This window comes from Oncorhynchus mykiss, chromosome 11 (genome assembly GCF_057628025.1).
Source record: "Oncorhynchus mykiss isolate SJ-2025 chromosome 11, ASM5762802v1, whole genome shotgun sequence".
In the NCBI taxonomy this organism is placed as follows: domain Eukaryota; kingdom Metazoa; phylum Chordata; class Actinopteri; order Salmoniformes; family Salmonidae; genus Oncorhynchus; species Oncorhynchus mykiss.
This window is the reverse complement of record NC_143032.1, coordinates 1,647,957-1,671,416: the sequence shown is the minus strand read 5'-3', so window position 1 is coordinate 1,671,416 and position 23,460 is coordinate 1,647,957.

The window sequence follows — 23,460 nt, the reverse complement described above, 5'->3', positions numbered from 1 at the left end:
AACCTGAAAAGCAAGACGAATCATTCTTTAATATTAACATTATTTTTATAGTTGAAAAAATAAATGTTACAAGCAGTAGACATTTAAAATGAAATGTGGAATGGAGATTTAAATTTACACAGTGACATCACGTTCCCAGCGTACCTTCAAAATGATTCTGCAATTCGAAAAACACTGTTTCCATAATCATTTGTTGCAATAAAGTTTGGCAAAAGAAAAATCCACCCTGTCGAACGGATCAGAATGTGGATGACCCCATGTGGATGACCCCATGTTGATGATGACACCATTTAGATGACCCCATGTTGATGACTTCATGTAGATGACCCCATGTAGATGACCCCATGTAGATGACCCCATGTAGATGACATCATGTTGATGAGCCCATGTAGATGACATCATGTTGATGACCCCATGTAGATGACACCATGTTGATGACCCCATGTTGATGACCCCATGTTGATGATAACACCATGTAGATGACACCATGTTGATGATAACACCATGTAGATGACACCATGTTGATGAAAACACCATGTAGATGACACCATGTTGATGACACCATGTTGATGACCCCATGTTGATGACCCCATGTTGATGACCCCATGTTGATGATAACACCATGTAGATGACACCATGTTGATGATAACACCATGTAGATGACACCATGTTGATGATAACACCATGTAGATGACACCATGTTGATGATAACACCATGTTGATGACACCATGTTGATGACCCCATGTTGATGACCCCATGTTGATTACCCCATGTTGATGACACCATGTTGATGACCCCATGTTGATGACGACATGTTGATGACACCATGTAGATGACCCCATGTTGATGACCCCATGTTGATGACCCCATGTTGATGATGACATGTAGATGACCCCATGTTGATGACCCCATGTAGATGACCCCATGTTGATGACCCCATGTTGATGACCCCATGTAGATGGCATCATGCTGATGACCCCATGTTGATGACCCCATGCTGATGACCCCATGTTGATGACCCCATGTTGATGAGGACATGATGATGACCCAATGTTGATGACGACATGTTGATGATGACATGTTGATGACCCCATGTTGATGATGACATGTTGATGACCCCATGTAGATGACCCCATGTGGATGACCCCATGTTGATGACCCCATGTTGATGACACCATGTTGATGATGACATGCTGATGACCCCATGTTGATGATGACACCATGTTGATGACACCATGTTGATGACCCCATGTTGATGACCCCATGTTGATGATGACACCATGTAGATGACACCATGTTGATGACACCATGTTGATGACACCATGTAGATGACACCATGTTGATGACACCATGTAGATGACCCCATGTTGATGATGACATGATGATGACCCCATGTTTTTGACCTCATGCAAATGACCCCATGAAGATGAGTCCATGTTGATGACCCCATGTAGATGACATCATGTGGATGACATCAAGTGGATGACCTCATGAGGATGAACCGAATGTTGATGACACCATGTTGATGACCCCATGTAGATGACATCATGTAGATGACATCATGTGGATGGCCTCATGAGGATGAACCCATGTTGATGACCCCATGTAGATGACATCATGTAGATGACATCATGTGGATGACCTCATGAGGATGAACCCATGTTGATGACCCCATGTTGATGACCCCATGTTGATGACCCCATGTAGATGACCCCATGTAGATGACCCCATGTCGATGACCCCATGTCGATGACCCCATGTGGATGACCCCATGTAAATGACATCAAGTGGATGACCCCATGTAGATGACATCATGTGGATGACCCCATGTGGATGACCCCATGTGGATCACCCCATGTGGATGACATCATGTGGATGACCCCATGTGGATGACCCCATGTGGATGACATCATGTGGATGACATCATGTGGATGACCACATGTAGATGACATCATGTGGAGGACATCATGTAGATGACCCCATGTAGATGACATCATGTGGATGACCCCATGTGGATGACATCATGCGGATTACCCCATGTGGATGACATCATGTGGATGACATCATGTGGATGACCGCATGTAGATGACATCATGTAGATGACATCATGTGGATGACTCCATGTAGATGAGTCCATGTGGATGACATCATGTCCATGACATCATGTGGATTACCCCATGTGGATGACCCCATGTAGATGACATCATGTGGATGACAGCGTCTGTGCCACCAGTAAGTACAGATAGTAACGTTAGTATAAATCCCCTCGCACGGTCCCCGCAGCCAGACAACTTTCTCACGGTTTCTGGAGGGAAATGCTGTAGGAATGCTCAACCGGTGTCGCTCATTCAGCCGACAGAAACTTTCAACCTGTTTTCCCCTATAAGCAACGAGTCCGAGCCTTCTCTGGTCTCTACTCCTCCAATTACGGGGTCTGAGACGCCGAAGCTTCCCACCATTAGCGATCATACACTGTTTACCAGGGGGCAGGGCTACCGACGTTAAGGCTAATCTGAAGACGGTGCTGGCTAAAGCTAAAACTGGCGAGCGTAGAGAGTATAGGGATATTATTATCCACGTCGGCACCAACGATGTTAGGATGAAACAGTCAGAGGTCACCAAGCGCAACATAGCTTCAGCGTGTAAATCAGCTAGAAAGATGTGTCGGCATCGAGTAATTGTCTCTGGCCCCCTCCCAGTTATGGGGAGTGATGTAGATGACATCATGTGGATGTCAGCAGAGTCTCACAACTCAATCGCTGGTTGAAAACTGTTTTCTGCCCCTCCCAAAGGATAGAATATGTAGATAATTTGCCCTCTTTCTGGGACTCACCCACTAACAGGACCAAGCCTGACCTGCTGAGGAGTGACGGACTCCATCCTAGCTGGAGGGGTGCTCTCATCTTATCTACCAACATAGATAGGGCTCTAACTCCTCTAGCTCCACAATGAAATAGGGTGCAGGCCAGGCAGCAGGCTGTTAGCCAGCCTGCCAGCATAGTGGAGTCTGCCACTAGCACAGTCAGTGTAGTCAGCTCAGCTTTCCCAATTGAGACCGTGTCTGTACCTCGACCTAGGTTGGGCAAAACTAAACATGGTAGTGTTCGCGTTAGCAATCTCACTAGGATAAAGACCTCCTCCATTCCTGTCATTATTGAAAGAGATCATGATACCTCACATCTCAAAATAGGGCTACTTAATGTTATATCCCTTACTTCAAAGGAAATTATAGTCAATGAACTAATCACTGATCATAATCTTGATGTGATTGGCCTGACTGAAACATGGCTTAAGCCTGATGAATTTACTGTGTTAAATGAACCTCCTGGCTACACTAGTGACCATATCCCCCGAGCATCCCGCAAACGTGGAGGTGTTGCTAACATTTACAATAGCAAATTTCAATTTACAAAAAAAAAAAGACGTTTTTGTCTTTTGAGCTTCTAGTCATGAAATCTATGCAGCCTACTCAATCACTTTTTATAGTTACTGTTTACAGGCCTTCTGGGCAAGATGCAGCATTCCTCACTGAGTTCCCTAAATTCCTATCGGACCTTGTAGTCATGGTTGATAATATTCACATTTTTGGAGACTTTAATATTCACATGGAAAAGACCACAGACCCACTCCAAAAGGCTTTCAGAGCCAACATCGACTCAATGTTGTTTTTTTCAACATGTCTCCGGACCTACTCACTGCTACAGTCATACTCTGGACCTAGTTTTTTGTCCCGTGGAATAAATGTTGTGGATCTTAATGTTTTTCCTCATAATCCTGGACTATCGGACCACCATTTTATTACGTTTGCAATCGCAACAAATAATCTGCGCAGACCCCAACCAAGGATCATCCAAAGCCGTGCTACAAATTCTCAGACAACCCAAAGATTCCTAGATTCCCTTCCAGACTCCCTCCACCAACCCAAGGATGTCAGAGTACAAAAATCAGGTAACCACCTAACTGAGGAACTCATTTTAACCTTGCGTAACATCCTAGATGCAGTCGCACCCCTAAAAACAAAAAACATTTTCATAAAAAACTTTCATAAGAAATTAGCTCCCTGGAACACAGAAAATACCCGAGCTCTGAAGCAAGCTAACAGAAAATTGGAACGAAATGGCACTACACCAGACTGGAAGTTTTCCGACTAGGTATCGAAGAGCCCTCACTGCTGCTCGATCATCCTATTCTTCCAACTTAATTGAGGAAAATGAGAACAAACTCAAATATTTTTTTGGATTGTGTTCAACTGAAAAGCAGCATTCCCCAAGAGAGGATGGCTTTCACTTAAGCAGCGATACATTCATGAACTTCTTTGACGAAAAGATCATTGGAAAGCAAATTACGGACTCCTCCTTTAAAACTATATCTCTTGACACATTGATGAAAATAATCATTGCCTCTAAACCTTCAAGCTGCATACTGGACCCTATTCCAACTAAACTACTGAAAGAGTTGCTTCCTGTGCTTGGCCCTCCTATGTTGAACATAATAAACGGCTCTCTATCCACCGGATGTGTACCAAACTCACTAAAAGTGGTTGTAATAAAGCCTCTCTTGAAATAGCCAAACCTTGAATCAGAAAATATTAAAAAAACTATCGGCCTATATTGAATCTCCAATTCCTCTCAACATTTTTAGAAAAAGCTGTTACGCAGCAACTCACTGCCTACCTGAAGACAAACAATGTATACGGACGCTTCAGTCTGGTTTTAGACCCCATCATAGCACTGAGACTGCACTTGTGAAGGTGTAAATGACCTTTTAATGGCATCAGACCGAGGCTCTGCATCTGTCCTCGTGCTCCTAGACCTTAGTGCTGCTTTGTATTCCACAGATCACCACATTCTTTTGGAGAGATTGGAAACCCAAATTGGTCTACACGGACAAGTTCTGGCCTGGTTTAGACTAACCCTAACCCTAACCAACAGATATCAGTTTGTCGCTGTGGATGATTTGTCCTCTGACAAATCAACTGTAAATTTCGGTGTTCCTCAAGGCTCTGTTTTAGGACCACTATTGTTTTCATCATATATTTTACCTCTTGTTGATGTCATTCGGAAACATAATGTTAACTTTCACTTCTATACGGAAGGTACACAGCTGTACATTTCGATGAAACATGGTGAAGCTGCAAAATTGCCCTCCCTGGACGCCTGTGTTTCAGACATAAGGAAGTGGATGGCTGCAAATGTTCTACTTTTAAACTCGGACAAAACAGAGATGCTTGTTCTAGGACCCAAGAAACAAAGAGATCTTCTGTTGAATCTGACAATTAATCTTGATGGTTGTACAGTCGTCTCAAATAAAACTGTGAAGGACCTCAGCGTGACTCTGGACCCTGGACCCTGACCGAGCCAATTACAGAACATAGCTTACGGTTCTGAGTTTGACAAAATAGAGTATACCGTAGAATTTTAGAACTTGAACACTGTCTTGTTGTTATGTATGTTATATCCTAATTTGACTTTGGTGCAGGTCATGACCATCTCTGCAAAACACAAAAACTATATCTAATAAAATCTAAGTATATTTGTCACATGCACAGGATACAGAAGGTGTTGTGAAATGGTTACTTGCATCGTGGAGTCTTCTGTTTCGACATGTAGCTAGCTAGCTAACTAAACATCCCAACTCATGACGTTACTACCCTACCCATGAATGTGTAGGTAGCTAACCAACCAGGTTCAATGTTAGCTAGTTAGCTAACATTAGGCTATAACTTGCAATGCAAATGGCTCTGAGATACAAATAATATTACTACACAGATCACACATCTAACGTTAGATCTAGCTAGCTAACAGTACACTTTAACTTGAAATGTAAATTACTTTCTGACCAAATTAGAAACTTGTAATATCTGAAAATGTAGTTAGATAGACTCTGTTACCCGTGTACATGGATGGATGCTTCTCCCTCTCTGTCACAAATGCCACGGTTACCTTTAGTTTGAAGATGTAATCTGGAGACAGGGGTTTTATACAACAGCCTTTTCGACTCCGTCTGCATATTTGCAAACAAACGGCAGCATTTTCTCTATCTCCTTAGCTATCACACTCTAATTCCATCGAAACTCCGTCATCCAGAAAGTGGAGAGCAACACGTATGCAGCTCTACTACATGATATCGTTCAGAAAAGCCATGTTATAAAGGATTACCTACACATACTGACCAGCGCATATTATAGACAGAAGCGAGCTGCATGGCAGACCAATCTCTCGGCATGTCCAAGCCATCCATTATCTCAGCCAATCATGCCTAGTGAGAAGGTTCCTGGCTTTTTCTGTGGCTAAACCAACTCGGCTAGTAATTTATGCGACCCTGGAGCAGTGGATTGGCGTTCTCTGGAGTGATGAATCAGCGCTTCACCATCTGGCAGTCCGACGGTAAAGGTACTCACCACTCACTGACCAGCCCCACTGTAAAGGTACTCACCACTCACTGACCAGCCCCACTGTAAAGGTCCTCACCACTCAAACAATCACTGTCCAGCCCACACTGAAAAGGTACTCACCACTCACTGACCAGCCCCACTGTAAAGGTACTCACCACTCACTGACCAGCCCACACTGTAAAGGTACTCACCACTCACTGGCCAGCCCCACTGGAAAGGTACTCACCACTCAAACAATCACTGACTAGCCCACACTGTAAAGGTACTCACCACTCACTGACCAGCCCCACTGTAAAGGTACTCACCACTCACTGACCGGCCCCACTGTAAAGGTACTCACCACTCACTGACCAGCCCCACTGTAAAGGTACTCACCACTCACTAACCAGCCCACACTGTAAAGGTACTCACCACTCACTAACCAGCCCACACTGTAAAGGTACTCCCCACTCACTGACCAGTCCACACTGTAAAGGTACTCCCCACTCAAACAATAACTAACCAGCCCACACTGTAAAGGTACTCCCCACTCACTGACCAGTCCACACTGTAAAGGTACTCCCCACTCAAACAGTCAATGACCAGCCCTCACTGTAAAGGTACACCCCACTCACTGACCAGCCCACACTGAAAAGGTATTCACCACTCACTGATCAGCCCCAATGTAAAGGTACTCCCCACTCACTGACCAGCCCACACTGTAAAGGTACTCACCACTCACTGACCAGCCCATACTGTAAAGGTACTCACCACTTAAACAATCACTGACCAGCCCACACTGTAAAGGTACTCACCACTCACTGACCAGCCCACACTGTAAAGGTACTCCCCACTCACTGACCAGCCCCACTGTAAAGGTACTCGCCAGTCAAACAATCACTAACCAGCCCACACTGTAAAGGTACTCCCCACTCACTGATCAGCCCCACTGTAAAGGTACTCGCCACTCAAACAATCACAAACCAGCCAACACTGTAAAGGTACTCCCCACTCACTGACCAGCCCCACTGTAAAGGTACTCGCCAGTCAAACAATCACCAACCAGCCCACACTGTAAAGGTACTCCCCACTCACTGATCAGCCCCACTGTAAAGGTACTCGCCACTCAAACAATCACAAACCAGCCAACACTGTAAAGGTACTCACAACTCACTGACCAGCCCACACTGTAAAGGTACTCACAACTCACTGACCAGCCCACACTGTAAAGGTACTCACCACTCACTGATTAGCCTACACTGTAAATGTACTCACCATTCATTGACCAGCCCCACTGTAAAGGTACTCACCACTCACTGACCAGCCCACACTGTAAAGGTACTCACCACTCACTGACCAGCCCACACTGTAAAGGTACTCACCACTCACTGACCAGTCCACATTGTAAAGGTACTCACCACTCACTGACCAGCCCACACTGTAAATGTACTCACCACTCACTAACCAGCCCCACTGTAAAGGTACTCACCACTCACTGACTAACCACACTGTAAAGGTACTCACCACTCACTAACTAGCCCCACTGTAAATGTACTCACCACTCACTGACTAGCCACACTGTAAAGGTACTCACCACTCACTGACCAGCCCCACTGTAAAGGTACTCACCACTCACTGACCAGCCCCACTGTAAAGGTACTCCCCACTCACTGACCAGCCCCACTGTAAATGTACTCAACACTCACTGATCAAACCACACTGTAAAGAAGAAGAAGAAGAACAAGATAGGACAGTACCAATAAATAAGAGATCAATTGTTTTGTTTTTCATATTTCTTCCCTGGGTATTGACTTCTGAACAGTATGTTCTGAATGGCAGAGACGTTGAAGGTGGAGCAAGTGATCTCTCCTTGCTTACACCTTCTTTACTTATTAAGGCAACATAAAGGTCCGATCACTATCCAGCTTTATAATCTCAGTTCAACCAATTGTCAGTGGTGAAGCCTTGGTGGAAGAGGCCATATGTGCCACTGAGAGAGAGAGAGTTACGGACGGACAGAGGTAGAGAGCTCATGGGCTCCTACACAATTAGAGTTGGATAAAATGTAGAATAACTTGAGGACTTATACAGGATACTAACATCAACATGAAAACCTTCAGTCCAAATCCAAATTCCATTCAATACAGTACCCCACGGCTATTACAAATAACTCTGCACGGGAAAAGCACAAAGAAAGGACCATCCAGAGACACTATTTGCTGACTGCCTCAAAGAGGGGAATGTTAGCAACTTAATATTCCACAGAGACCATCCCCTGGTATAGTGTTAATTTAACTAGACCATCCCCTGGTACAGTGTTATATTAACCAGACCATCCCCTGGTACAGTGTTAATTTAACTAGACCATCCCCTGGTACAGTGTTAATTTAACTAGACCATCCCCTGGTACAGTGTTAATTTAACTAGACCATCCTCTGGTACAGTGTTAATTTAACTAGACCATCCCCTGGTACAGTGCTATATTAACCAGACCATCCCCTGGTACAGTGCAATATTAACCAGACCATCCCCTGGTACAGTGTTAATTTAACTAGACCATCCCCTGGTACAGTGTTAATTTAACTAGACCATCCCCTGGTACAGTGCTATATTAACCAGACCAACCCCTGGTACAGTGTTATATTAACCAGACCATCCCCTGGTACAGTGTTATATTAACCAGACCATCCCCTGACACAGTGTTAATTTAACTAGACCATCCCCTGGCACAGTGCTATATTAACCAGACCATCCCCTGGTACAGTGCTATATTAACCAGACCATCCCCTGGTACAGTGCTATATTAACCAGACCATCCCCTGGTACAGTGTTAATTTAACTAGACCATCCCCTGGTACAGTGTTAATTTAACTAGACCATCCCCTGGTACAGTGCTATATTAACCAGACCAACCCCTGGTACAGTGTTATATTAACCAGACCATCCCCTGGTACAGTGCTATATTAACCAGACCATCCCCTGGTACAGTGCTATATTAACCAGACCATCCCCTGGTACAGTGCTATATTAACCAGACCATCCCCTGGCATGACAAAGTGTTATATTAACCAGACCATCCCCTGGCACAGTGTTATATTAACTAGACCATCCCCTGGCACAGTGCTATATTAACCAGACCATCCCCTGGTACAGTGTTATATTAACTAGACCATCCCCTGGCACAGTGTTATATTAACCAGACCATCCCCTGGCACAGTGTTATATTAACCAGACCATCCCCTGGCACAGTGTTATATTAACTAGACCATCCCCTGGCACAGTGCTATATTAACCAGACCATCCCCTGGCACAGTGTTATATTAACCAGACCATCCCCTGGCACAGTGCTATATTAACCAGACCATCCCCTGGCATGGCACAGTGTTATATTAACCAGACCATCCCCTGGCATGGCACAGTGCTATATTAACCAGACCATCCTCTGGCACAGTGCTATATTAACCAGACCATCCCCTGGCATGGCACAGTGCTATATTAACCAGACCATCCCCTGGCACAGTGCTATATTAACCAGACCATCCCCTGGCACAGTGCTATATTAACCAGACCATCCCCTGGCATGACACAGTGCTATATTAACCAGACCATGCCGTGGCACATTGCTATATTAACCAGACCATCCCCTGGCATGGCACAGTGCTATATTAACCAGACCATCCTCTGGCACAGTGCTATATTAACCAGACCATCCCCTGGCATGACATAGTGCTATATTAACCAGACCATGCCGTGGCACAGTGCTATATTAACCAGACCATCCCCTGGCACAGTGCTATATTAACCAGACCATCCCCTTGCACAGTGCTATATTAACCAGACCATCCCCTGGCACAGTGCTATATTAACACAGACCATCCCCTTGCAATCCACAGTGCTATATTAACCAGACCATCCCCTGGCACAGTGCTATATTAACCAGACCATCCCCTGGCACAGTGCTATATTAACCAGACCATCCCCTGGCACAGTGCTATATTAACCAGACCACCCACTGGCATGGCACAGTGCTATATGAACACACTACCCATACGTCAAGAGATATGGTATTGGCCCAGGGTGGAAATTCAGAATACTAGACATTGAGGATTGAAACGACCTCTGTAAACATGCAGGGCATCCTCAAGCAGTTCCAGCTGGACTTTTACAGGATCAAATAGAGAGCATGGCAGGAAGGCTCTCTCTCTGTGACAACTCCCCCATCCTGAGTGAGTCTAATCACACCTCTTCCAACTGTCCCGCAGGCAAGGATAGTGCCTCCCCCCCTTCGCTGGAGCGAGACAGGGCGGAGCTGGAGAGCTGGAGAGAGACATGGTGGAGCTCAGAGAGCTGGAGAGAGACATGGTGAAACTCAGAGAGCTGGAGAGAGACATGGTGGAGCTCAGAGAGCTGGAGAGAGACATGGTGGAGCTCAGAGAGCTGGAGAGAGACATGGTGGAGCTCAGAGAGCTGGAGAGAGACATGGTGGAGCTCAGAGAGCTGGAGAGAGACATGGTGGAGCTCAGAGAGCTGGAGAGAGACATGGTGGAGCTCAGAGAGCTGGAGAGAGACATTGTGGAGCTCAGAGAGCTGGATAGAGACATGGTGGAACTCAGAGAGCTGGAGAGAGACATGGTGGAGCTCAGATAGAGACATGGTGGAACTCAGAGAGCTGGAGAGAGACATGGGGGAACTCAGAGATCTAGTTCATACAATCCAGATAGAACACACCCACAAAACAGACCAGCACAACAACACCCCCCCGCCCAACAAGACGGCCTCTCTGAGAGAGCTGGCTGCTCTGAGAGAGCTGGCTGCTCTGAGAGAGCTGGCTGATCTGAGACGGCTGGGTGCTCTACCAACTCCTTGTGTCTACCATCTCCTTGTGTCTAACAACTCCTTGTGTCTAACAACTCCTTGTGTCTACCATCTCCTGGTGTCTACCATCTCCTGGTGTCTACCAACTCCTTGTGTCTACCAACTCCTTGTGTATACCAACTCCTTGTGTCTACCAACTCTTTGTCTCTAACAACTCCTTGTGTCAACCAACTCCTTGTGTCTACCATCTCCTTGTGTCTAACAACTCCTTGTGTCTACCAACTCCTTGTGTCTACATCTCCTGGTGTCTACCAACTCCTTGTGTCTACCAACTCCTTGTGTCTACCAACTCCTTGTGTCTACCATCTCCTTGTGTCTACCAGCACCTTGTGTCTACCATCTCCTTTTGTCTACCAACTCCTTGTGTCTACCAACTCCTTGTGTCTACCATCTCCTGGTGTCTACCAACTCCTTGTGTCTACCAACTCCTTGTGTCTACCAACTCCTTGTGTCTAACAACTCCTTGTGTCTAACAACTTCTTGTGTCTACCAACTCCTTGTGTCTACCAATTCCTTGTGTCTACCAACTCCTTGTGTCTACCAACTCCTTGTGTCTAACAACTCCTTGTGTCTAACAACTTCTTGTGTCTACCAACTCCTTGTGTCTACCAACTCCTTGTGCCTTCCGCTGGTGGCTGCTTGGGAGTAGATGCCGTTGCAGAGCTGGTCCAAGTCTGCTGGGTCAGTCATGGTCAGTTCGTACTATCAGGAATCTAGGTAAGACCCAAGTACAGACTGTGTGAAGTAACAATGTTTATTGTAACAAGGGCAGGCAAATGACAGGTCAAGGCAGGCAGAGGTCGATAATCCAGAGTAGAGGCCAAGGTACCGGACGGCAGGCAGGCTCAGGGTCAGGTCAGGCAGAATATACCCCTTTAGTGGTGTGGGGGCTGTGCTTTGGCAAAGTGAGTGGGGTTATATCCTGCCTGTTTGGTCCTTTCCGGGGATATCATCGGATGGGGCCACAGTGTCTCCTGACCCCTCCCGTCTCAGCCTCCAGTATTTATGCTGCAGTAGTTTATGTGTCGGGATAGGGTCAGTCTGTTATATCTGGAGTACTTCTCCTGTCCCATCCGGTGTCCTGTGTGAATTTAAATATGCTCTCTAATTCTCTCTTTCTCTCTTTCTTTCTTTCTCTCTCTCGGAGGACCTGAGCCCTAGGACCATGCCTCAGGACTACCTGACATGATGACTCCTTGCTGTCCCCAGTCCACCTGGCCATGCTGCTGCTCCAGTTTCAACTGTTCTGCTTGTGAATATTATTATTTGACCATGTTGGTGATTTATGAAAATTTGAACATCTTGGCCATGTTCTGTTATAATCTCCACCCGGCACAGCCAGAAGAGGACTGGCCACCCCACATAGCCTGGTTCCTCTCTAGGTTTCTTCCTAGGTTTTGGCCTTTCTAGGGAGTTTTTCCTAGCCACCGTGCTTCTACCCCTGCTGTTTGGGGTTTTAGGCTGGGTTTCTGTACAGCACTTTGAGATATCAGCTGATATACGAAGGGCTATATAAATACATTTGATTTGATTTGATTTTTGGTTGGATGGAGTTTTGCCTGTTTTGGTTGGATGGAGTTTTGCCTGTTTTGGTTGGATGGAGTTTTGCCTGTTATGGTTGGATGGAGTTTTGCCTGTTTTGGCTGGATGGAGTTTTGCCTGTTTTGGTTGGATGGAGTTTTGCTTGTTTTGGCTGGATGGAGTTTTGCCTGTTTTGGTTGGATGGAGTTTTGCCTGTTATGTTTGGATGGAGTTTTGCCTGTTTTGGTTGGATGGAGTTTTGCCTGTTATGTTTGGATGGAGTTTTGCCTGTTTTGGCTGGATGGAGTTTTGCCTGTTTTGGTTGGATGGAGTTTTGCCTGTTTTGGTTGGATGGAGTTTTGCCTGTTATGTTTGGATTGAGTTTTGCCTGTTTTGGTTGGATGGAGTTTTGCCTGTTATGGCTGGATGGAGTTTTGCCTGTTTTGGTTGGATGGAGTTTTGCCTGTTTTGGTTGGATGGAGTTTTGCCTGTTTTGGTTGGATGGAGTTTTGCCTGTTTTGGCTGGATGGAGTTTTGCCTGTTTTGGTTGGATGGAGTTTTGCCTGTTTTGGTTGAATGGAGTTTTGCCTGTTTTGGTTCGATGGAGTTTTGCCTGTTATGGCTGGATGGAGTTTTGCCTGTTTTGGCTGGATGGAGTTTTGCCTGTTTTGGTTGGATGGAGTTTTGCCTGTTTTGGTTGGATGGAGTTTTGCCTGTTTTGGCTGGATGGAGTTTTGCCTGTTTTGGTTGGATGGAGTTTTGCCTGTTATGGCTGGATGGAGTTTTGCCTGTTTTGGCCGGAATGGAGTTTTGCCTGTTTTGGTTGGATGGAGTTTTGCCTGTTTTGGCTGGATGGAGTTTTGCCTGTTTTGGTTGGATGGAGTTTTGCCTGTTTTGGTTGGATGGAGTTTTGCCTGTTTTGGCCGGATGGAGTTTTGCCTGTTTTGGCTGGATGGAGTTTTGCCTGTTTTGGCTGGATGGAGTTTTAGCTGTTTTGGTTGGATGGAGTTTTGCTTGTTTTGGTTGGATGGAGTTTTGCCTATTTTGGTTGGATGGAGTTTTGCCTGTTTTGGTTGGATGGAGTTTTGCCTGTTATGGTTGGATGGAGTTTTGCCTGTTTTGGCTGGATGGAGTTTTGCCTGTTTTGGTTGGATGGAGTTTTGCCTGTTTTGGTTGGATGGAGTTTTGCCTGTTATGGTTGGATGGAGTTTTGCCTGTTTTGGTTGGATGGAGTTTTTCCTGTTAGGTTTGGATGGAGTTTTGCCTGTTTTGGCTGGATGGAGTTTTGCCTGTTTTGGTGTGATGGAGTTTTGCCTGTTTTGGTTGGATGGAGTTTTGCCTGTTTTGGTTGGATGGAGTTTTGCCTGTTATGGCTGGATGGAGTTTTGCCTGTTTTGGCTGGATGGAGTTTTGCCTGTTTTGGTTGGATGGAGTTTTGCCTGTTTTGGTTGGATGGAGTTTTGCTTGTTTTGGTTGGATGGAGTTTTGCCTGTTTTGGCTGGATGGAGTTTTGCCTGTTTTGGTTGGATGGAGTTTTGCCTGTTTTGGCTAGATGGAGTTTTGCCTGTTATGGTTGGATGGAGTTTTGCTTGTTTTGGTTGGATGGAGTTTTGCCTGTTTTGGTTGGATGGAGTTTTGCCTGTTTTGGTTGGATGGAGTTTTGCCTGTTTTGGTTGGATGGAGTTTTGCCTGTTTTGGTTGGATGGAGTTTTGCCTGTTTTGGTTGGATGGAGTTTTGCCTGTTTTGGTTGGATGGAGTTTTGCCTGTTATGTTTGGATGGAGTTTTGCCTGTTTTGGCTGGATGGAGTTTTGCCTGTTTTGGTTGGATGGAGTTTTGCCTGTTTTGGTTGGATGGAGTTTTGCCTGTTATGGCTGGATGGAGTTTTGCCTGTTTTGGCTGGATGGAGTTTTGCCTGTTTTGGTTGGATGGAGTTTTGCCTGTTATGGTTGGATGGAGTTTTGCCTGTTTTGGCTGGATGGAGTTTTGCCTGTTTTGGTTGGATGGAGTTTTGCCTGTTTTGGTTGGATGGAGTTTTGCCTGTTATGGTTGGATGGAGTTTTGCCTGTTTTGGTTGGATGGAGTTTTTCCTGTTAGGTTTGGATGGAGTTTTGCCTGTTTTGGCTGGATGGAGTTTTGCCTGTTTTGGTGTGATGGAGTTTTGCCTGTTTTGGTTGGATGGAGTTTTGCCTGTTTTGGTTGGATGGAGTTTTGCCTGTTATGGCTGGATGGAGTTTTGCCTGTTTTGGCTGGATGGAGTTTTGCCTGTTTTGGTTGGATGGAGTTTTGCCTGTTTTGGTTGGATGGAGTTTTGCTTGTTTTGGTTGGATGGAGTTTTGCCTGTTTTGGCTGGATGGAGTTTTGCCTGTTTTGGTTGGATGGAGTTTTGCCTGTTTTGGCTAGATGGAGTTTTGCCTGTTATGGTTGGATGGAGTTTTGCTTGTTTTGGTTGGATGGAGTTTTGCCTGTTTTGGTTGGATGGAGTTTTGCCTGTTTTGGTTGGATGGAGTTTTGCCTGTTTTGGTTGGATGGAGTTTTGCCTGTTTTGGTTGGATGGAGTTTTGCCTGTTATGATTGGATGGAGTTTTGCCTGTTTTGGTTGGATGGAGTTTTGCCTGTTATGTTTGGATGGAGTTTTGCCTGTTTTGGCTGGATGGAGTTTTGCCTGTTTTGGTTGGATGGAGTTTTGCCTGTTTTGGTTGGATGGAGTTTTGCCTGTTATGGCTGGATGGAGTTTTGCCTGTTTTGGCTGGATGGAGTTTTGCCTGTTTTGGTTGGATGGAGTTTTGCCTGTTTTGGCTGGATGGAGTTTTGCCTGTTTTGGCTGGATGGAGTTTTGCCTGTTTTGGCTGGATGGAGTTTTGCCTGTTATGGCTGGATGGAGTTTTGCCTGTTTTGGCTGGATGGAGTTTTGCCTGTTTTGGTTGGATGGAGTTTTGCCTGTTTTGGCTGGATGGAGTTTTGCCTGTTTTGGTTGGATGGAGTTTTGCCTGTTATGGTTGGATGGAGTTTTGCCTGTTTTGGCAGGATGGAGTTTTGCCAGTTTTGGCTGGATGGAGTTTTGCCTGTTTTGGTTGGATGGAGTTTTGCCTGTTATGGTTGGATGGAGTTTTGCCTGTTTTGGTTGGATGGAGTTTTGCCTGTTATGGTTGGATGGAGTTTTGCCTGTTTTGGCTGGATGGAGTTTTGGATGCACTGGGCCTCTCAGAATGAAAGGGAAATATTTGCACGACCCATTTCTCAGAGACCCAGTTAGGTTAAAAGGTCATGCAGGGGCTTCAGCCGGTTTTTATTAATAAACAACCGTCATTGCAGGAGGGCTGGGAGGACGGGTCAGGGAGACACCTCTGGCTGATTTTTACCCCTGTCACTTATTTCCTTTGTATGATCGTTAGAGGTCCTGGTGAGTCCCAAAGCTAAAGGGGTCTCTTCAGAACCCCAACCTTCAACTTGCTCTTCTCCTCCATTCCTCCCCTCTCCTCCGTTCCTCCCCTCTCCTTCCATTCATCCCAGCACTGCGCTGCCCAAAGCATTTCATTCGTATCCCCTGGAAACCGCTCCGCATTCTTTAAACTTCAAGAAAGAGAAAAAGAAAGAGGAGGAGGAGGAAGAGAAAAAAGGTCTCTTCCATGTTTGGCCCTTTGATCAGAGCTTCATCTCTAAAACAGATGTATGACCACTGGGCTGCTTGTGGCAACAAACACTCTGCCGAAAGAATGGTCCTGGATCACTCTTTAGCATCTTCACACCTCTGAATCACGCCATACAAATAAAGGGCAGAGCTTGTGTATTCTAACAAATATTTTTCTGCCCCCAAGAGAGAAGGAGATAAAGAAAGAGAGAGAGAGAGAGAGAGAGAGAGAGAGACAGAGAGATAGAGAAAGATACAGAAAGACAGACAGTGAGAGAGAGACAGCGAGTCAAAGAGAGAGAGACAGAGAGAGAGAGAGAGAGAGAGATAGAGAGAAAGATAGAGATAGAGAGAGAGACCGACAGAAGGAGAGAAAGAGAGAGAGACAGAGAAAGACAGAGAAAGAGAGAGAGATAGAGAGATAGAGCAAGATAAAGAAAGAGAGACAGTGAGAGAGAGACAGCGAGTCAAAGAGAGAGAGACAGAGAGAGAGAGAGAGAGACAGAGAGATAGAGAAAGATAAAGAAAGAGAGAGACAGAGAGACAGAGAGAGATAGAGAGAGAAAGACAGAGATAGAGAGAGAGAGACTCACAGAAGGAGAGAAAGAAAGAGAGAGAGACAGAGAAAGACAGTCACCCTGCACACCCTAATTGACAACCAAACAAACCAACAAAAAAAAAGCAAAGTCTTCTCATGCTTTGTTGATTTCAAAAAAGCCTTCGACTCAATTTGGCATGAGGGTCTGCTATACAAACTGATGGAAAGTGGTGTTGGGGGTAAAACATACGACATTATAAAATCCATGTACACAAACAACAAGTGTGCGGTTAAAATTGGCAAAACACACACACATTTCTTCACACAGGGTTGTGGGGTTAGACAGGGATGCAGCTTAAGCCCCACCCTCTTCAACATACAGTGCCTTGCGAAAGTATTCGGCCCCCTTGAACTTTGCGACCTTTTGCCACATTTCAGGCTTCAAACATAAAGATATAAAACTGTATTTTTTTGTGAAGAATCAACAACAAGTGGGACACAATCATGAAGTGGAACGACATTTATTAGATATTTCAAACTTTTTTAACAAATCAAAAACTGAAAAATTGGGCGTGCAAAATTATTCAGCCCCTTTACTTTCAGTGCAGCAAACTCCCTCCAGAAGTTCAGTGAGGATCTCTGAATGATCCAATGTTGACCTAAATGACTAATGATAATAAATACAATCCACCTGTGTGTAATCAAGTCTCCGTATAAATGCACCTGCACTGTGATAGTCTCAGAGGTCCGTTAAAAGCGCAAAGAGCATCATGAAGAACAAGGAACACACCAGGCAGGTCCGAGATACTGTTGTGAAGAAGTTTAAAGCCGGATTTGGATACAAAAAGATTTCCCAAGCTTTAAACATCCCAAGGAGCACTGTGCAAGCGATAATATTGAAATTGAAGGAGTATCAGACCACTGCAAATCTACCAAGACCTGGCCGTCCCTCTAAACTTTCAGCTCATACAAGGAGAAGACTGATCAGAGATGCAGCCAAGAGGCCCATGATCACTCTGGATGAACTGCAGAGATATACAGCTGAGGTGGGAGACTCTGTCCATAGGACAACAATCAGTTGTATATTGCACAAATCTGGCCTTTATGGAAGACTGGCAAGAAGAAAGCCATTTCTTAAAGATATCCATAAAAGTGTTGTTTAAAGTTTGCCACAAGCCACCTGGGAGACACACCAAACATGTGGAAGAAGGTGCTCTGGTCAGATGAAACCAAAATTGAACTTTTTGGCAACAATGCAAAACGTTATGTTTGGCGTAAAAGCAACACAGCTGAACACACCATCCCCACTGTCAAACATGGTGGTGGCAGCATCATGGTTTGGGCCTGCTTTTCTTCAGCAGGGACAGGGAAGATGGTTAAAATTGATGGGAAGATGGATGGAGCCAAATACAGGACCATTCTGGAAGAAAACCTGATGGAGTCTGCAAAAGACCTGAGACTGGGACAGAGATTTGTCTTCCAACAAGACAATGATCCAAAACATAAAGCAAAATCTACAATGGAATGGTTCAAAAATAAACATATCCAGGTGTTAGAATGGCCAAGTCAAAGTCCAGACCTGAATCCAATCGAGAATCTGTGGAAAGAACTGAAAACTGCTGTTCACAAATGCTCTCCATCCAACCTCACTGAGCTCGAGCTGTTTTGCAAGGAGGAATGGGCAAAAATGTCAGTCTCTCAATGTGCAAAACTGATAGAGACATACCCCAAGCGACTTACAGCTGTAATCGCAGCAAAAGGTGGCGCTACAAAGTATTAACTTAAGGGGGCTGAATAATTTTGCACGCCCAATTTTTCAGTTTTTGATTTGTTAAAAAAGTTTGAAATATCCAATAAATGTCGTTCCACTTCATGATTGTGTCCCACTTGTTGTTGATTCTTCACAAAAAATACAGTTTTATATCTTTATGTTTGAAGCATGAAATGTGGCAAAAGGTCGCAAAGTTCAAGGGGGCCGAATACTTTCGCAAGGCACTGTATATATCAACGAATTGGCGCGGGCACTAGAAAAGTCTGCAGCACCCGGCCTCCCCCTGCTAGAATCCGAAGTCAAATGTCTACTGTTTGCTGATGATCTGGTGCTTCTGTCACCAACCAAGGAGGGACTACAGCAGCACCTAGATCTTTTGCACAGATTCTGTCAGACCTGGGCCCTGACAGTAAATCTCAGTAAGACCAAAATAATGGTGTTCCAAAAAAGGTCCAGTCACCAGGACCACAAATACAAATTTCATCTGGACACTGTTGCCCTAGAGCACACAAAAAACTATACATACCTTGGCCTAAACATCAGCGCCACAGGTAACTTCCACAAAGCTGTGAATGATCTGAGAGACAAGGCAAGAAGGGCATTCTATGCCATCAAAAGGAACATACATTTCAACATACCAATTAGGTTTTTGCTAAAAATACTTGAATCAGTCATAGAGCCCATTGCCCTTTATGGTTGTGAGGTCTGGGGTCCGCTCACCAACCAAGACTTCATAAAATGGGAAAAACACCAAATTGAGACTCTGCACGCAGAATTCTGCAAAAATATCCTCAGTGTACAACGTAGAACACCAAATAATGCATGCAGAGCAGAATTAGGCCGATACCCACTAATTATCAAAATCCAGAAAAGAGCCGTTAAATTCTATAACCACCTAAAATGAAGCGAGTCCCAAACTTTCCATAACAAAGCCATCACCTACAGAGAGATGAACCTGGAGAAGAGTCCCCTAAGCAAGCTGGTCCTGGGGCTCTGTTCACAAACACAAACACACCCTACAGAGCCCCAGGACAACAGCACAATTAGACCCAACCAAATCATGAGAAAACAAAAAGATAATTACTTGACACATTGGAAAGAATTAACAAAAAAACAGAGCAAACTAGAATGCTTTTTGGCCCTACACAGAGAGTACACAGCGGCGGAATACCTGACCACTGTGACTGACCCAAAATTAAGGAAAGCTTTGACTATGTACAGACTCAGTGAGCATAGCCTTGCTATTGAGAAAGGCCGCCGTAGGCAGACATGGCTCTCAAGAGAAGACAGGCTATGTGCTCACTGCCCACAAAATGAGGTGGAAACTGAGCTGCACTTCCTAACCTCCTGCCCAATGTATGGCCATATTAGAGAGACATATTTCCCTCAGATTACACAGATCCACAAAGAATTCGAAAACAAATCCAATTTTGAAAAACTCCCATATCTACTGAGTGAAATTCCACAGTGTGTCATCACAGCAGCAAGATTTGTGACCTGTTGCCACGAGAAAAGGGCAACCAGTGAAGAACAAACACCATTGTAAATACAACCCATATTTATGCTTATTTATTTTATCTTGTGTCCTTTAACCATTTGTACATTGTTAAAACACTGTATATATATATAATATGACATTTGTAATGTCTTTATTGTTTTGAAACTTCTGTATGTGTAATGTTTACTGTTAATTTTTATTGTTTTTCACTTTATATATTCACTTTATATATTATCTACCTCACTTGCTTTGGCAATGTTAACACATGTTTGCCATGCCAATAAAGCCCATGAATTGAATTGAATTGAATTTAATTTAATTTAATTGAGAGAGAGAGAGACAGAGAGATAGAGAAAGATATAGAAAGAGAGACAGTGAGAGAGAGACAGCGAGTCAAAGAGAGAGAGAGAGATGTAATGTTTACTGTTAATTTTTATTGTTTATTTCACTTTATATATTATCTACCTCACTTGCTTTGGCAATGTTAACACATGTTTCCCATGCCAATAAAGCCCTTGAATTGAATTGAAAAATTGAGAGAGAGAGAGAGACAGACAGAAGGAGAGAAAGACAGAAAGAGAGAGAGAGACCGACAGAAGGAGAGAATGACAAAGAGAGAGAGAGGGTGGAGAGAGGGAGAGAGAGTGAGAAAGGGAGAGAGGGAGAGAGAGTGAGGAAGTGAGAGACGGAGAGAGACAGAGAGAGAGAGAAAGACAGAGAAAGAGAGAGCGAGAGAGAGAGAGAGAGAGAGAGAGAGAGAGAGAGAGAGAGAGAGACCGACAGAGAGAGAGAAAGACAGAGAGAGAGCGAGAGAGAGAGACAGAGGGTGAGAGAGTGAGGAAGTGAGAGAAAGAGAAAGATAGAGCGAGAGAGACAGAGAGGGAGAGAGAGTGAGAGACAGAGAAAGACAGAGAGATAGAGAGACAGAGAGACAGAGCTCCAGGCTGTGTCCCTTTAATACCTGTGTCTACATACAGCTTCTTTACATAATGTTTGTAAACGTTCCCCGAACCACACTACACTGAAGATAATCCACTAATGTGAATGGTGCAGGGGTGGGGGGTGCCATACAGTATATGATGGAGCATGTAATTCTATCCTGATAAAACTACTGTCTAGGGACAGAGGTAGGACAGGGGGGGGGGTATGTGTTTAATCTTTCCAATCCATATTTATCTGTGGAGAGTGAATGCTTTGCTAGAAATCTGTTTCAAACGCCTGTCTGAAGTCATCGAAGTGATGAGAGGAAACTGACATGTCTTTCTGTCTTCTGAAGGGGTTATTTATGTTTTAGAAAATCCATTAGCTTTCTCCCTGAGGTGTGTATTTTCCTGTGTCATTTCAGGTCTTTGTACATTTGGTCAAAGTCCCTCTATCCTATCCTTTCCCCAGTCATCGAGGACCAGTCCCTCTATCCTATCCTTTCCCCAGTCATCGAGGACCAGTCCCTCTATCCTTTCCCCAGTCATCGAGGACCATTCCCTCTATCCTATCCTTTCCCCAGTCATCGAGGACCAGTCCCTCTATCCTATCCTTTCCCCGGTCACCGAGGACCAGTCCCTCTATCCTATCCTTACCCCAGTCATCGAGTACCAGTCCCTCTATCCTATCCTTTCCCCAGTCATTGAGGACCAGTCCCTCTATCCTATCCTTTCTCCAGTCATCGAGGACCAGTCCCTCTATCCTCTCCTTTCCCCAGTCATCGAGGACCAGTCTCCCTATCCTATCCTTTCCCCAGTCATCGAGGACCAGTCCATCTATCCTATCCTTTCCCCAGTCATCGAGGACCAGTCCCTCTATCCTATCCTTTCCCCAGTCATCGAGGACCGGTCCCTCTATCCTATCCTTTCCCCAGTCATCGAGGACCAGTCCCTCTATAATATCCTTTCCCCAGCCATCGAGGACCAGTCCTCTCTATCCTATCCTTTCCCCAGTCATCGAGGACCAGTCCCTCTATCCTATCCTTTCCCCAGTCATCGAGGACCAGTCCCTCTATCCTATCCTTTCCCCAGTCATCGAGGACCAGTCCCTCTATCCTAACCTTTCCCCAGTCATCGGGGACCAGTCCCTCTATAATATCCTTTCCCCAGTCATCAAGGACCAGTCCCTCTATCCTATCCTTTCCCCAGTCATCGAGGACCAGTCCCTCTATCTTTCCCCAGTCATCGAGGACCAGTCCCTCTATCCTATCCTTTCCCCAGTCATCGAGGACCAGTCCCTCTATCCTATCCTTTCCCCAGTCATCGAGGACCAGTCCCTCTATCCTTTCCCCAGTCATCGAGGACCAGTCCCTCTACCCTTTCCCCAGTCATCGAGGACCAGTCCCTCTATCCTATCCTTTCCCCAGTCATTGAGGACCAGTCCCTCTATCCTATCCTTTCCCCAGTCATCGAGGACCAGTCCCTCTATCCTATCCTTTCCCCAGTCATCGAGGACCAGTCCCTCTATCCTATCCTTTTCCCAGTCATCGAGGACCAGTCCCCCTATCCTATCCTTTCCCCAGTCATCGAGGACCAGTCCCCCTATAATATCCTTTCCCCAGTCATCGAGGACCAGTCCCCCTATCCTATGCTTTCCCAGTCATCGAGGACCAGTCCCCCTATCCTATGCTTTCTCCAGTCATCGAGGACCAGTCCCCCTATCCTATGCTTTCCCCAGTCATCGAGGACCAGTCCCCCTATCCTGTCCTTTCCCCAGTCATCGAGGACCAGTCCCCCTATCGTATGCTTTCCCCAGTCATCGAGGAACAGTCCCTCTATCCTATCCTTTCCCCAGTCATCGAGGACCAGTCCCTCTATCCTATCCTTTCCCCAGTCATCGAGGACCAGTCCCTCTATCCTATCCTTTCCCCAGTCATCGAGGACCAGTCCCCCTATCCTATCCTTTCCCCAGTCATCGAGGACCAGTCCCTCTATCCTATCCTTTCCCCAGTCATCAAGGACCAGTCCCCCTATCCTATCCTTTCCCCAGTCATCGAGGACCAGTCCCTCTATCCTTTCCCCAGTCATCGAGGACCAGTCCCTCTATCCTTTCCCCAGTCATCGAGGACCAGTCCCTCTATCCTTTCCCCAGTCATCGAGGACCAGTCCCTCTATCCTTTCCCCAGTCATCGAGGACCAGTCCCTCTATCCTATCCTTCCCCAGACATCGAGGACCAGTCCCTCTATCCTATACTTTCCCCAGTCATTGAGTACCAGTCCCCATTTCCTATCCTTTCCCCAGTCATCGAGGACCAGTCCCTCTATCCTATCCT